Source organism: Nipponia nippon, unplaced genomic scaffold, assembly GCF_047370975.1.
Source record: "Nipponia nippon isolate SJK-2023a ecotype South Korea unplaced genomic scaffold, ASM4737097v1 scaffold_9, whole genome shotgun sequence".
Lineage (NCBI taxonomy): Eukaryota > Metazoa > Chordata > Aves > Pelecaniformes > Threskiornithidae > Nipponia > Nipponia nippon.
The window spans coordinates 42,658,882-42,672,988 of record NW_028262413.1 but is presented as its reverse complement, the minus strand read 5'-3'; the positions used below and the strand labels follow the sequence as shown (position 1 = coordinate 42,672,988).

General features: G+C 43.8%; 1 long non-coding RNA gene across 1 annotated transcript in view; it reads right to left on the bottom strand.

Annotated features, from left to right (window-relative positions):
* The window catches only part of LOC148050296 (uncharacterized), a 28,151-nt gene extending 15,209 nt beyond the window's left edge, over nucleotides 1–12,942 (bottom strand). Inside the window, exon 1 of the long non-coding RNA XR_015701209.1 lies at nucleotides 12,804–12,942. This is a non-coding gene — a long non-coding RNA (uncharacterized LOC148050296). The remainder of the gene's footprint in view (nucleotides 1–12,803) is intronic.
* Between the last annotated feature and the right edge of the window lie 1,165 nt (nucleotides 12,943–14,107).

The following is a 14,107-nucleotide window of genomic DNA, read 5'->3' as shown; positions in this document are numbered from 1 at the left end:
AGTGCAGAATGGCAAGAACAATATTGACAAACCTTAGATGGTCAAAGTCCCAAGATGCTGACAGCAGCAATAGACTTTAATAGGTTTTTAAAGTAATCAGAAAACAGAGTGAGCATCAAAAGCCTTCCAACTACACTAGAACTTAAAAGAAGAATGTGCTAGGTCTTGAAATGTGTTATATTCTTCAAGCCGAAGAGACTTTGATAAAACCACTACAGGCCTTTTAAGCTGTTTTTATCAGGGACATCCCAGAACTCCCTCCTGCCATTCCTGGAACTGTTTATTCAAGCGCTTGTTCTCCGTCCGGTTGATTTAGACTGTCTGATACTGGCTCTGTTCTCAGATCAGGTGATTTGAAATTTTACATTGGTGGGACATGGTGGACTCCAAAAAGCCAGTCCACGACTTTGCACCAACAATCCCATGAGCAGCCTTCAATCTCAAGGGTTTATGGCTAAAGACAACTGGGGGAGCAACCTCTGAGCTAATCCTGGTAAAGTTTCTACGGCAGCACTCAGTTCTGTCCCTGTGTTGGTCCTGTTCTACAAAGAGGGGCACAGGGGCAGAACATCTGTGTCTGACTTGGGGCTGTTAGCCACAAATTGTTTGTGGCCAGATCAGAAGTCAGTGGGGAGTAAGTAAAAATCCTTTCTGGCCTACCACTGTCTGTACACAAGTAGATCCACCTTGGACATTACCAAACTGGAAATGCTAGTCAAAAAATACCTGTTCCCCTCCATCCCACCCCCCAAAAAGTGAGAGAAATGCAACCAGATATCAGGATTGGGAACACTTTACCAAAACCATCTCTGCAAAGCAAAATCCTGCTGCCAGAAAGCAATATGTAGCAAAAATAAACCATTAACTGAGCCAAACCTGTCCACTCCCTCAATGTAAAGGGAGCAGCTACTGTTTCTGTGGTGGATGGGAAAGACATCTACCTTTGTATGGCACTGGAAGGAGACCATGTTCCCTGACAGCAAAGCCTTCCCCTCTCCTCAGCTGTAATAAAAACCCACCTCTCCCTCTCTCCTTACCAACCTCTCATTAAAGGTTCAAATGATCCCCAAGCAGAGAAATGTAATTAGGATCTAGCTCCTGGGTATTGCTATCAGTTTGCTCACACTGGCTGGTAAATGGCTGAACGTCTCCATCCGCCTGCCAGGCCGCGATAGAGTTTCCAGTGTCTTTCGCCGCTGTACATCATGGTGGCTCCCAGAGCTCAGGAGAAATACTGCCAGCAAGCCCTCAGCACAGCCCAGATTCTCGTGTTCTCCTGATAATACAAACTGCCAGCCAGCATTTTTAATTAGAAAAGAAGCCACGATGGAAGAAAGTTGAGATTAACCCATTGAGTCACACTGTCTCGTTTCCCTGCAGAGTAATAATCTTGTTTAAAACCTCCTTTCACTGACAACCTCTATCATCATTCACATGGAAAAAGGAGAAAGGAAAATAAAACAGTGGAGTCACACTACTGAGATATATTAGAACTCAAAAAACACTGCACTGTGTCACCCACCACAATACTATAAGGAAATGCTCCTTTTTTAAAGGCAAGTGGTGAACAATAGCAAGGCATCTAGGAGAATTCTTCAGTCCTCCTCAATCATCTGGATGGACTGAGCCTGGAAAGCAGGAAATTTTTCTTTCCTTTAGAGCCAGGTTCTGTGTGACCTCAGTCATGTCATTTTGCCTTCTGGACTTTTTCCCTCACCCAAAGATTCAGGAATGGTTGTAACAACTCAAATGTTCAGCCAAAGGTCCCAATGTGGTTACAGAAATACCACATCAAATGCCCAAATCATTAAAAAACCTCCAAATTTCTATTTCTAAAAGCTCCTGCATTGTTTGTCAGAGATCTGACCGGTCTACACTGTGGTTCCCTTCTGGCCTATTAATCTGTTTTTTCTTCCCATTAAAAAAAAATGCATTCAACCATGTCTCTAATACAGCACCATCATTGGTAACTGGGAGCCCTGGTGTCCTCCAGCTGTGACATTTTGCTCTCATGGGATGGATTTCATTCTCAGAGTTTCCTTTATCTTCAAGTCCTTGTGTCAGTTTTATTCCTCATGTTACTCCAGCAGCCTATCCTGTTATTCACGTTACCGTGTGATCAACTGCTGCACTGCAAGCACTGTAGCATGCTGATGTATAAAGTCTTTTTTGTTTTTAAAGGGTGGACTGACTTTTCCTGAAATGCATATAATGAATTGCCAGAAATAACCACTGCCCTTGCCCAGGTCCAAAATACAATTCTGTAAAATATTCAATACCGGTTTTTATGAAACGAAGGTGGGGACATGCTAGACTGAGGATTGGGCCAGAGGTCAGGATGGAGAGGTCTACTTGTCTACGGAGAAGTAGAGTTCCCATTACTATGAACATTTTAAATCAAACTGCATGAGATACTACAGCAAGCATGATTAGAAAAAACTCAGAGGGCAGAGAACCGACCCAGTTCATGCCTTCCTTTTGAAATGCCCATAACTAGGTCTTCCCTTTACCCTATTATCCTTAATTTTATTATTTTAAACCATCACACCTACATTCTTCTCACTCAGTTCCTCTGAGTACAATTAAACACTATTAAAAATAGCACTTTATCTAACAAGATACAAACAAAAAAGCAACATTATCTGTGCGTGCTGCCCTCACTTGGTCTCTCTGCTCCAGCAGGTAGAAAAACACCACGTCAAATTGGCAGCCAAGCTGCTTGCAGCTCTTTTGAACTATATCTTTAATTTCAGCTGCAACTGGGTTCAAAGAAACATCAGATTCCTGTCTTCATTTTACATCTCAGGCTCAAACAAGAACTCTGGGTTAAGATGAGTAGATCCTTGCTCTGTCTTTTGCAGGTATTCTTCAGGGCATCAAAGTTTCATTTGAACCATTACCTTAGAGTCAAGAAATATATTGCTCATGGATCTCCAGGGAAAATGACACAAGTGAAAGTTATTAAGTGCACAGCCTCAATATTTGTCCATCCCTTCCCAAAGACACACAAGACAAGGCTACTCGCTTCCTGGACAATAACTGGTCAATCATTTTAAAGCCTGAGGGAGAGCAAAAGCACTAACTGTGGTATTAAAGCAAAGCATCATTAACAGCCCTGTGTGTTCACGGGAGTAACATAATGAAAAGGGAATATTTATAGCCAATATCAGTTCATGCAGTGAGCACATCCATCCCTACCTCAAAGCCTGATTCTGAGGTTTATTACATTTTAAAAAATGGTCAGACATAGATTTTTAAAACCTGAGGATCTTTATCAGACAGTGGCTGTGCATGCCATGTCACTATCACATCCTAAACTGCCAGATGCAGCTGCTTCACTGGCTGTACAAGATGGGCAGAAATCCTCTATTGCATCATTCCCGTCAGACAACAAACATGACGTTTTTAGTATTATTTTTCAAGTCTAACAGCTTTAAGCACACGCCCCACCCATGCTCCCCCCAAAAAAGAGAAAGCCTTCTTGTAACCCCTTACAGAATTAACATGCTACCTGCCTAGTCCAGAGGCTCTTGGCTCAGTAGCAGCATGAGCTCGCTCAGCAGAATTTTGCTGAGACATGGCTAGAAAGCAAGTTGTCAGCATCACCGCACAACAGTGTGCCCAGGTTCAGGCACACTGCGCAGGCTGGCCAAGCCTCAAATGCCAGTGCATTTGGTGATATTTTGCCGAGTTTTGGTTGTCAGAGGTGGAGGAGGCAACAAACACATTGATGACAAGTCTGAAACTAAAAGCGCAGCTTTGAAAGCACAAGAATGGAGAGCTGGTTGGAAATTTTATACATTTGGGCATTCATCACACCTATAGTTGGTAGCTGGCAAGTGGTCAGCAAAATACAGAGGCACAGAGTGGATTATTTTCAACCAGCTTATTTTTGCAGCCAGGAGAAGAGGACAAGGTTGACAATTAACAGCAATCATGTTCAGAACAGATACCAGCAAATTAACTCTGCTCATTTATTTTTTTTCCTCCTTGCCATGCAGTGCATCCTAAGGTCTGTGGATACAAGCAGAGGATAAAGTGGATGCTGAAGGGAAAAACACAAGGTCTCATTTACAATGTAGTCAGGAGAACTGTAGGAAAGGGAGGATAAAATATTATTGCAAGCTAACTACAGCAGGGAAATGGCATGAGGCATAGCAATGCTGCTGATAACATGGCATTTATTTAGAAATTATGAGAACAGGGAAGTTGGCTTTTTTTCTTAGTAGATTTTTGGGTTCTCAGCCTTTGATTTTATGTTTAAATGCCTTTTTATTTTTTTCACTCCTTTTCAGTTTTACTTCATAGCCAGATTGAGTCAGAGTTATTCTAGCTGATCTGTAGCTATATGTTTAAAGTTTCATAGAAAAACTCTTCCTTTAATTTGGGGGTGGGATGAAGGGAGCTGTTATAGGGGAACAGGACAGAGGAGGAGCCAGAATTTGTTCTTCACCATTGGGTCTCATGGAAGAGTTTCACAAGCTTTAAAGCCAGACATAACCACACCTGTGCAACATGACAAATGCAGACTTTGTTTCACTGAGCTCAAAGGCTGATCAGCTCATGTTAATTAGTTCAACAGCACAACTTTCCAGCTCTCAAAACCTACCTGTCCCAAATGCCTCACTACTCAACATCAGAGCCCCAAATGTTTAAGGTCTTCAGATGGACAGTGCTAGAAACAACTGCAGCGTTCATTAACACTGCACATTCCTAATACCCATTGGAGGGAAGCAAGTCTTAAAACAAAAAAGAAAATCAATGGGATTGCAGTCCAGAGAACACCTTTCAATGTAGATTATCATAGAAGGCACTATTCTTTGACTTCGTTTTCAGCTGACAGACTTCCAGACCTCTGGTCATTTCCCCAGCAAGGACTTTGGACCACTGCAAGTAAAATCTCTTTACAATAGGCCACAAGCTTAGGTAAACTGCTATTCCTTATTACCACCAACATTCATTCCTGGCACGTAGCAATTCTCAGTACTGTCTTTGGGAAAAAAAATTATGCACAATGAATCTTCTTGTGACCTTTAGTGTAAACTTCCCACAACAAGAAGAATGCCTGAGCTCTCTTGGCCAACACACGCATGCTCAGCCGGCACGGGAACCGGCTCGAGACACTGCCCTTTAGGCTTGCATCATTTATCAAGATAGGAGGCTGTCAGGCTCCTGCCTGACATGCCCTGGCCCAGGAAAGGGAAGCAGTGGCAGTGTACCTGAAGAAAATAATAGCATACGGCTAGATATTTTGGCAGGAGAAAAAAATTCTACACAGCAAAATTATCCTATTGGAAAATCGGAAATACTTGCTGAACAGAGGCACTCTGATTGAAGACCAGAGAGATAATTATTCTAACCCAGGGGAAGCATACCCTTGAGAGCAGTTTGGGTGGGGTAACTGGAAGAACATAAAGAGAATGCTGAAGCCTATGTTTAATGCATTAAGAGATTTCAACAATTAACACCTCATATCCCCATTTCACTCATGTTCTGCCTCTCCCAAAGAACGTAAATTCCACCATGAACTGTAAGGAAGGAGGGGGAGTATCACTGAGGGACACAACTAGGTAAAAATGTCTTTCCCTTCCTTGCTCCTTTTCACATTTGTATAGAAAACCAAAGACTGCTTTTCATATTTACTCAGGGAATGAAGGTAGTAATCCTTCCCACAGCAAATAGTATCACCTGGAGCATCTCATACTACCGTCTCACAAAATCTGCATTAAATTTGGGAGGGATTAATGCTTTTTCTTTTTTAATTTACATTTACAATACTTTACAACATGAATCCAGAACTCCTTGGCTTATGCTTTGTACTCAGAAGGTTAAATAATTTCCTTTATGAAGATGTTTGGGGTGTGAAGAAAATAAATGGGTGCAATAAAAATAAATCAGCTCTTGCTTCATTGGTTAGTGCATGTAATCTTGCCTATTGCCTCATTCAAACTCCATCCTCACAAAAGCTTTAGAGAGCAGAGAGGCAAACTTAAAAATGACAGTGGAGAGAGAGCGGAAGGGGAGAGGAAAGGAAGGAAAGATGAGTTTTCAGATGAGATCTGAAAACAGATGGGGAGTGACTGAGGCACAGAGATTCATTGTTCTTGCAGAAATAGCTCTGAACAGATTATTAAAAGCAGCCCATCTTATGCTATCACACTGATCCACAGGAGTTTTTGCTAGAAAATCTAGCAGCTTTCTTCCCCATTCCCAGCTCACAGCTTTCTGCAATCAGTTCCACAACTAACCACATGTTTTCCCTTGAGATCTTTTCTTCCCTTTTGCCCCTGCCTTGCTCTGGACATGGCTGTGAGGGTGCACTGAACCTGCTGCACACCACCTCTTTATACCCTGACAGCAAAAGCAGTAGTTGTCCCAGGGCTTCTCCATTTTATTTCAGGACACTGGCTGGCAATCTAACAAGGTGAGCACACAGTGAAGCTTTTCCCAGTGCTTAGATGCAATATTAAGATATAAGAACACAAACATCAACTTTTAATTCTCTGTGTAATTGAGCACAATAGATTTGACTCCTAAAGCATACTAACACAAGACTCAGATCTGCTTGATTCTGAGCGTGACAGCCTCTGACTTGACTGCTGAATCTTGCCTTGGCTGCATGAAAGTCAAGACACATACACATTTTGTGTACATGTGTTGCCAATCTTTGCTAAAACCAAACCCCGTTTCTCCTTAACTGGAAGCAGGACTTTGATAGCTTGCAGAAAAAAAAAAAAATGTCAGAGCTCCTTGGTTATGTTTGAGAGAACTCTGCAGATAAGACTTGAAAAACGTAGTCACCAGCAAGACCATGTAGACACTTCAGAGAGACATTCACCTTGCTTCATGAATTCATCCCTAAGATACAGACTGCTCAGATTCTTGATCAACGGCTCCATCAACCTGATTCTGTCAATCAGAATCTTGGCACTCCTAAAAAAAGGATAAAGTATGGTCTAGGCAAGAAATTTACTCTTTTTATGCCTTCTAACATCCTGAGCGGAACACAAGCTGTGCTTACAAGTTGCTGAACTTACCACTCCCTGTGCCCTATGCTGTGCTTAGCCACTGGAGCACAGGTATAAATTATACAAGGCCACATAAGAGCATCACAATTTATTAATGGGGGATTTTAAAGTGACTTTCACTTGCTATAGGTGTAATGCCCAGGTTTATTTCAGCCTTTCCAATGGAGGGCTACCTTTGTGAAAAGATTTAAAGCTTTTCAGATAAGATTTTCCTTTAATACAAAGGGGCAGAGCAAAGGAGACATTCCCCCTTTCCTCCCCCAACCACACTGATTATGATATATGGCAGGTGGTGAAAAGCAATTTCTAAGAGTATCAAGTATGTTTTCACTCAGGTCCTCACTTGAGGAAAGCTGCATTGCCTGCCCACTGGCAATTGATTTGCCAGGTTCCAATTCAAGCAGCAGATTACCACAGTTACCCAGGCATTTCGCATGCCTTGCATGGTCACTTATGTCAAAAACAAAGTCCTTTTTGAGTGCTCCAGAATACATTGAAGAGGTAACTTGGCAAGTATCAACAGCTTCAGGGCATCTTTGCTTGCCACATCTAAACATCGCCTTAGGTTTTTGCTTAGTATCACTTCATAACAATTTCAGGAATGCTCTAAGGGTTTGAGTTTTAAAGCTCTCTGAGGAATTTTATCTTTTCAATTGGATAGCAAGTTCTACCAAAAGATCTAGGGCTCAAGGTCTGGCATCACGGATGGTGCCCTACAACAGCCCTGGCACATAGCTGCATATTACTAACTCATAGAAAGACAAAGGCACAGTATGTGGACAACCAACTTTGGATATTGCTCCCTAAAATAAATGGCTTAAATTCTGCCAAGGCATTTGGATCTGCTATGAGTGGTCTATGGGATCACAAAGGAATTGCCTCAGAGGCAGAAATGCCATCCATATTTCTAGCTTCTGTCCAAGCCGCTGACCTCTCCCTTCACTGCTTGTGTGACAGCAGGGATAAACAGAGCCACTGACATGTCCAGACTAACCCTTCAGAGATCCAAACCTAGGCTAGGACCCTTTCAAGGACTATAGACTCCTCAGGAGACATATCTCTGGAGACAACACACTGAGAAAGAAATTTCAGCACCAGAACCTCAGTTAACTCCATTGTTTCTAGAGCTGCATTAGTCCAGGCCAGGATCTACCTGGGCAACCAAGCTGTGGAGCCTGCTGGTCACCAACCATCTATGTGACTGACAGCCTCATACATAGTGCCAGTGAAGAAAGATGTGAGAGATGGTTTCTCTTGCTTGAAAATACATCCTAGCAGTGCTACTCGTTGTTCATTGTACCATTTAGCTGCAGCTACACTCCTGTATCTTGTGACCATCCCTGCCTCATGCCATCCACAGCTTTCATAGCATTACTGCTGCTTGACCCTGATCAAATCTCATCTTGCCTTTTCCCAGAACATGTTGTAGCACAGAGCTTCCACTTTAATAGAAATCATGAGCCTCCACTTGAATAGCATTCCTCACCCCGTCCCTTGACTTAATATCATAGAATGTCCTGAGTTGGAAGGGACCCACAAGGATCATCAAGTCCAACTCCTGTCCCTGCATAGGACAACCCCAAAATTCACACCATATGTCTGAGGGTGTTGTCCAAAAGCTTCTTGAATATTGTCAGGCTTGGCACCATGACTGCCTCCCAGGGGAGCCTGTTCCAGTGCTCCACCACCCTCTGGGTGAAAAGCCCTTTCCTAATGTCCAACCTAAACCTCCCCTGACATATCCTCCTGCCATTCCCTCAGGTTCTATTCCTCCAATTCTAGACCTCTTCTCTCCCTGATCAAGACTCTTCTCAAATGCAAAGGTAAGGAACAAATTACTTGACTCTTAACTTGTGGCATCTCCCCAGAGATTCTTATTTCCAGAGACATTCCTGTGAGCATATGGGAAGGCTTTTGTAGCTTTCCCCAAGACTGCTGCTGCTGTTGTGAGAGAGAAGAAAGCCCTCCCCCTGAGAAATTAGCTCTTCTGGAAGTTATCAAATCCTTGACTATTTTTCTGAAGTCATTCAATGCTGCAAGTGCCAGCAATGGATTATATACCATCTCATGAACAACCATAAAAATAGCTGGAAAAATCACCTTAAAATTATGTCTGTCTGCCAGAAATCCCACTATCTGGCACCACTCAGCTGAGATCATCTTTTGCCTTAAGAGTTTCTCTGGTTTTGTAGGGTTGCACAGGTACAGAGCATTTGCATATGGATACAAAGCAGTATTTTCTCTGGCTTTTTTGATTATGTTTTATTACTGACCCTGATAAGCCTGAAAAATAAAGGTCACGCATTGCTCTAGATGCAGCAAGCTATGCAGAGGTCACCAAAATTCCTACAGTGTTCTACCAAGTTCATTGGGGGGGGGGGGGGGGTAGGGTGTGCTCCCCCCACCCCAGTAAGATTCACTCTCCTTACAATTTCTCATTTCTCACATCTTCACCTACCACCAGACTCAGTCCTGACTACTTTCACAGAGCCACCTTTGCCTCCTCTCCCTGACCACCGACTCTCCACTCTGAAGTGCACATTCCCACTATCTATCAACCAAGCCAAAACAGCAACGATTTTGCTGCCATGAGCCCACAGAATTTAAGAAATTCTCCAAAGCCATGGAATAAGCCAGAACTTGAACTAACATCTGTAGGAGTATGAGATCTGTGGACCAGCATAGTCCTTCACACACCTTCAGCAGAACCAGGCAATCACCACTTCAGTTGCTGTGTGAGGACCCTTCATAAATGACATGTCATTAGGGGAACTCTCTGCAACTCTGTTTTCACCCAACCTGAAAGATTCAGGTTTGTACAATTATTTTTTTTTCTCCAACATAACATTTTAAATGCCTCCATAAGTTCTTGAAATGCATAGACAAGAGGGCAAAGTAGCCATCACTTTGGCATCTTTTTACTTGTTCTCAGAGAACAACAGTCTGTCTTCCAACAAAATAAACTGAAGAATTCCTGTACCTCATGGTGGCCAAACAAAAAAAAAAGCCACCAGGGTGAAAAAAAAAATCATTAAAGCAATCTTCAGCTTTGCTGTGGGCAAAGCCTTTCATACAGCTTGCTGTAGATACCACTATTCCAGGGATCTTATTTTATGTCACTAACCACTCCAAACACATGCATGGACAACACATGTTGAACACAATAGTCCATATGGCATCCCTTATACTCAAACGGAGAGGGCTTTGCAGACACATGCTCCAAGGAAGCAAGCTGGCTGCTGGGCAGGTCCATTGCTGACCTCTGATGGTCAGAGCCAGACTTACATGGCCAGGGACAGTCTCCAGGACAAGGTGGAAGGATCCCCCACCCTTGTGTTTGTCACTCCTGCGGTTAAGAACGAGCAGCTCCTGAGCTGTTTATCTCTGTTCAACCTAGTCATCAGTGACAAGTTCAGGGTGAAAAAAACATCTTGGAGAAAAGCATTGCTTTAACGCAACTGTCTCATCTTTACAGAGACCAGTCCGAACAAAATCTTGGATCACAGGGGCAGGAGGAGGTTGTAAGTCAGTGGCAAGACCATCCTTGAAAATGGAATTGAGGGACCCATGCTGTGCTCAGACCTCACCAAACCATAGTGAATACGTTCACAACACACCAGTGCCCAGTTATAACACATGGGGGACCTTAGTGTCCAGTCTTCTGTCTGCTCAGCTACATCAAGTTTATCGATGACAATACTGAAGCTACCAAAACCTCCTGTCCCAGCAACCACAATTGGCTCAGGAACTCTAGTCCAGATATGAACACTCAAACTGGGATCCACCATGACTGATAGACATGGCCATAATCAATGTTTCCTCACTGCAGAGCAGCACACCAGCAATCTTTAAATAGGAAATATGTTGCAAGGGGTAGGCACTGGAGAAGGGGCGAGGCATTTCAGACCAACTGCTCCCTCCCCACCCTGTTCCTCCCCACTCCTCAAAAGTCACAGGAGCTAAAATAACATTTCTTTCAACAAATGTCAGAAGGAGGAACTTTCATGACTCATCAGCTGTTGTTTTAGCCTGCAAGGGACTATAAATTACACTAATTAGAACGTGGTATTTTTCTTGCAGTTATACAAAACATTGTCTCTTCCTGTGACATCTAAGAGTAGAGCCATCAAGCAGGAGCGTGCTCTGTACATGTTTTAACTAGAATCCACAATTCACTTGCATGAAAATCCTTCTAGCAGCAAATTGGTGAGAGCTGGCAGAGTGCATCAAGAAAGCTGTGCTGAATTATGAGATGAGGGAGAGTAAATTAGTGGCCAATCAAACCTGTCCAACCAGAAAGGGAGCCATTCCTTACTGTCAGGGACTACAGCACCAGTATCACTTTCACTCTGAGCAGAAAGAAGGTAATTTATGGGGTCTTCAGTCGCTCACACCATCAGTCCATGCGGATAATAAGTTTAGCATTTGTGAGTGTGTGTTTTCTCAGAGCAGCTTGTTTGCATTTAGCCACATACACACATGCACAATCTTAGACAAGCCAAACTGAAAAGCCTGGCTATAAGCTGTCACTTCAGTTTTCAAGCCTGAATTATCCCAGCAAAATAAAAGCAGAGATTTATTCAGAGCCCAACATCCTAAATCTGGCAATTACAACAGGCTCCTGCAGAGCCATTGCCCTGACTCACCTTCCAGCCAGACTCCTTCAGGGCCAGATACAAAAAGGGTTTTTTCTGCCATGCTCCTAGAGTGTGGCAGTGCATTATGGACCCCCAGTCTATACATCCCCCAAGGTGGGCATGTTTGCGAACAATGCACCCATAGAATAACTATACTGATGAGCAGAGAGCTGCCCTAAAGCAGAGCTGCTTCTTGCAGTGCCCTATTCATCACAACAGAGTTTGAGGGCTTTGGCTGATTTCCCCTTTCCAAGAAGGAGAGAATTGCCTGACCTATGAAGCTGATGGGACTCAGTTGCCCACTGACTGGTGATGGTACAGCTGAGCCCAGGGCTATGGGGCAGGCTGGAGGTGGATCTGAAACAAGGAGAGAGACCATCATCCTTGGCTGACAAGTCATCAGCTAGATCTAGTCACACATTTTTTTCCTCAAAAAGCTGTGCTTTTCTCCTGGAGAGAAAATGACCTTCCTCAAAATGGGATTCCCTGGTGTTTCACAACATTTTAAAGAGTTTATTAAGTTCAACACTAGTTATTTTATTGATTTTCATAAAAATCTTGTGTGCCACTTTCTAGAAGCAATAGGATATCTACATTTTGTATTGCCACCAGGCTTCTCAACAATGTGAAAAATTTTGAAAAAATAAAACTTTTTTTTCATAGAAGAATACCATTTTGGTTGCAAAGCCACTGCACAACCCAGAGCCTTAGGCAGGACTCTCCCTCCCTCCAGAAACTCCCGACACAAACACTACAGTAACGTTGTCCGCTTATGCTTTGCATAGATTGCAATCCAGGGGACGGAGGGAAACAGTGAGAGGCAGAGCCCTCAGATTAACGCTGTGCTAAGAAACAAAAGCCTTTGGCACCAGCAAAACCCAAAGGAGCGTTTCCCCAGCTGTTTGGAGCAGGGGCCTGCAGGGGTCCCTCTTACTGCTCCCTGCAAGCCAGCACCACCACAGGCAAAAGCAGCTGGAGAGCAAGTGCTTCAGGGCACCTGTGATAACAACCTCCCCTCCCACCCTGAGTGGGGAGCACAGAGATGGACCCAGGTGCCTGCAGATGCCTCCCCTGGGACAGGCCCCACAAGCACTGGCTCCCTGCCCCTCCGCCCGCAGGGATGCGCCCAGCTCCTCACCTGCACACCACCTCTGCGGGGAAGAAACCGCCACATTTCCTTCACCCTTTCTGCTGAAGTTAGCAACTCCAGGAGTTCAGCAGTATCTGGCGGACATCTGGCCACTTGGATTTCCAGACAATGACTCATACACACATCCTGGGACAGCAGGACCTGCGGCATTGAGAAGGGGTATTACCAAAGGTCCCACTTTCTCTTGATTGTGCAAGCTTTAATTGGCACCTGAGCCTCTTTTAGACCAGACAAGCAAGGGGCTAGTTTGGGTATTACAGTCATCCCCCCAAAAACAGCCCCTCTGGCAAGGCAGCAATGCAGCACAGGGAACCAGACAAGGATCCGCAGGGAGATTTGAATATGCAGCTCCACAGTCCAGGGCATTACCAAGGGAGCAACAATATAAGTTAGAAAATTAATTCCTTAAGCAGATGGAAGGATTCAGAAAGTTTGTTTCTGCTGTTTGCCATGAACCACAGGCCAGGTGCAACACAGGCAAATCTCCTGAGCAAAAGAAGTCACCAGCACCCTGGTCCAGGTTAGCAGAGATCAGGTTCTTGCCCTTCACACTTTAACACAGCATAGTTGTCCATGAGCTATCAGTCTGAAGAGCCCTAATCTGGAATAACACTTCTCAGCCAGAGGATTGTGAAAGACAAATAGGACACTGCTAGGTGCTGGAAATATCATTCCTTTAAGTACAGAAAATGTTGCTATTCTACTGCTGGCCAAGATCTACATCATCTTTTTGAAGCATGTACAAATGCAAATGGGCCCAGCATTTTCTCACTAGAGTTTTTAACTCTTAATTTCACAGTAAACAGAATCAAAAAAGAGAGGAAAAATCTTTAGCTTCTGTTAAGGTACCATCACCGCCAAGACACAGAGATGTACTGCTTTGTAAAGTCTCTATGCATTGTCCATGCCATAGCAGGACAGAGCAGCTGGAGGCACAACCAGGTAAAACTACCTAAACCCCATGGTATATTTGTGCTGTCCACAGAGCTGCTGCTCCTCAGACTCAGAGATTTTCAGCCATTGCCAGTAACTGCTCCCATGAGCCTTGCCCAAAAAGGACAGAGACCATACACCCCCTTGCTGCCCCCCAATCCCACCCTGCTCTGGCAAGGGAGCACAGGTCTCCTCTGTGTGAAGCTTGCTCAGTAAAACAGACAGCACATGGCATCCCACGATCAGCCTTATGATCTCATCTTGTCTGACTGCTATTTTTACAGCTTGTTATTAATAAGCATAAACTAGGAATTTGAGGTGCTGTCATGTTGGATATTCACACGCTTACAGCCCAGATG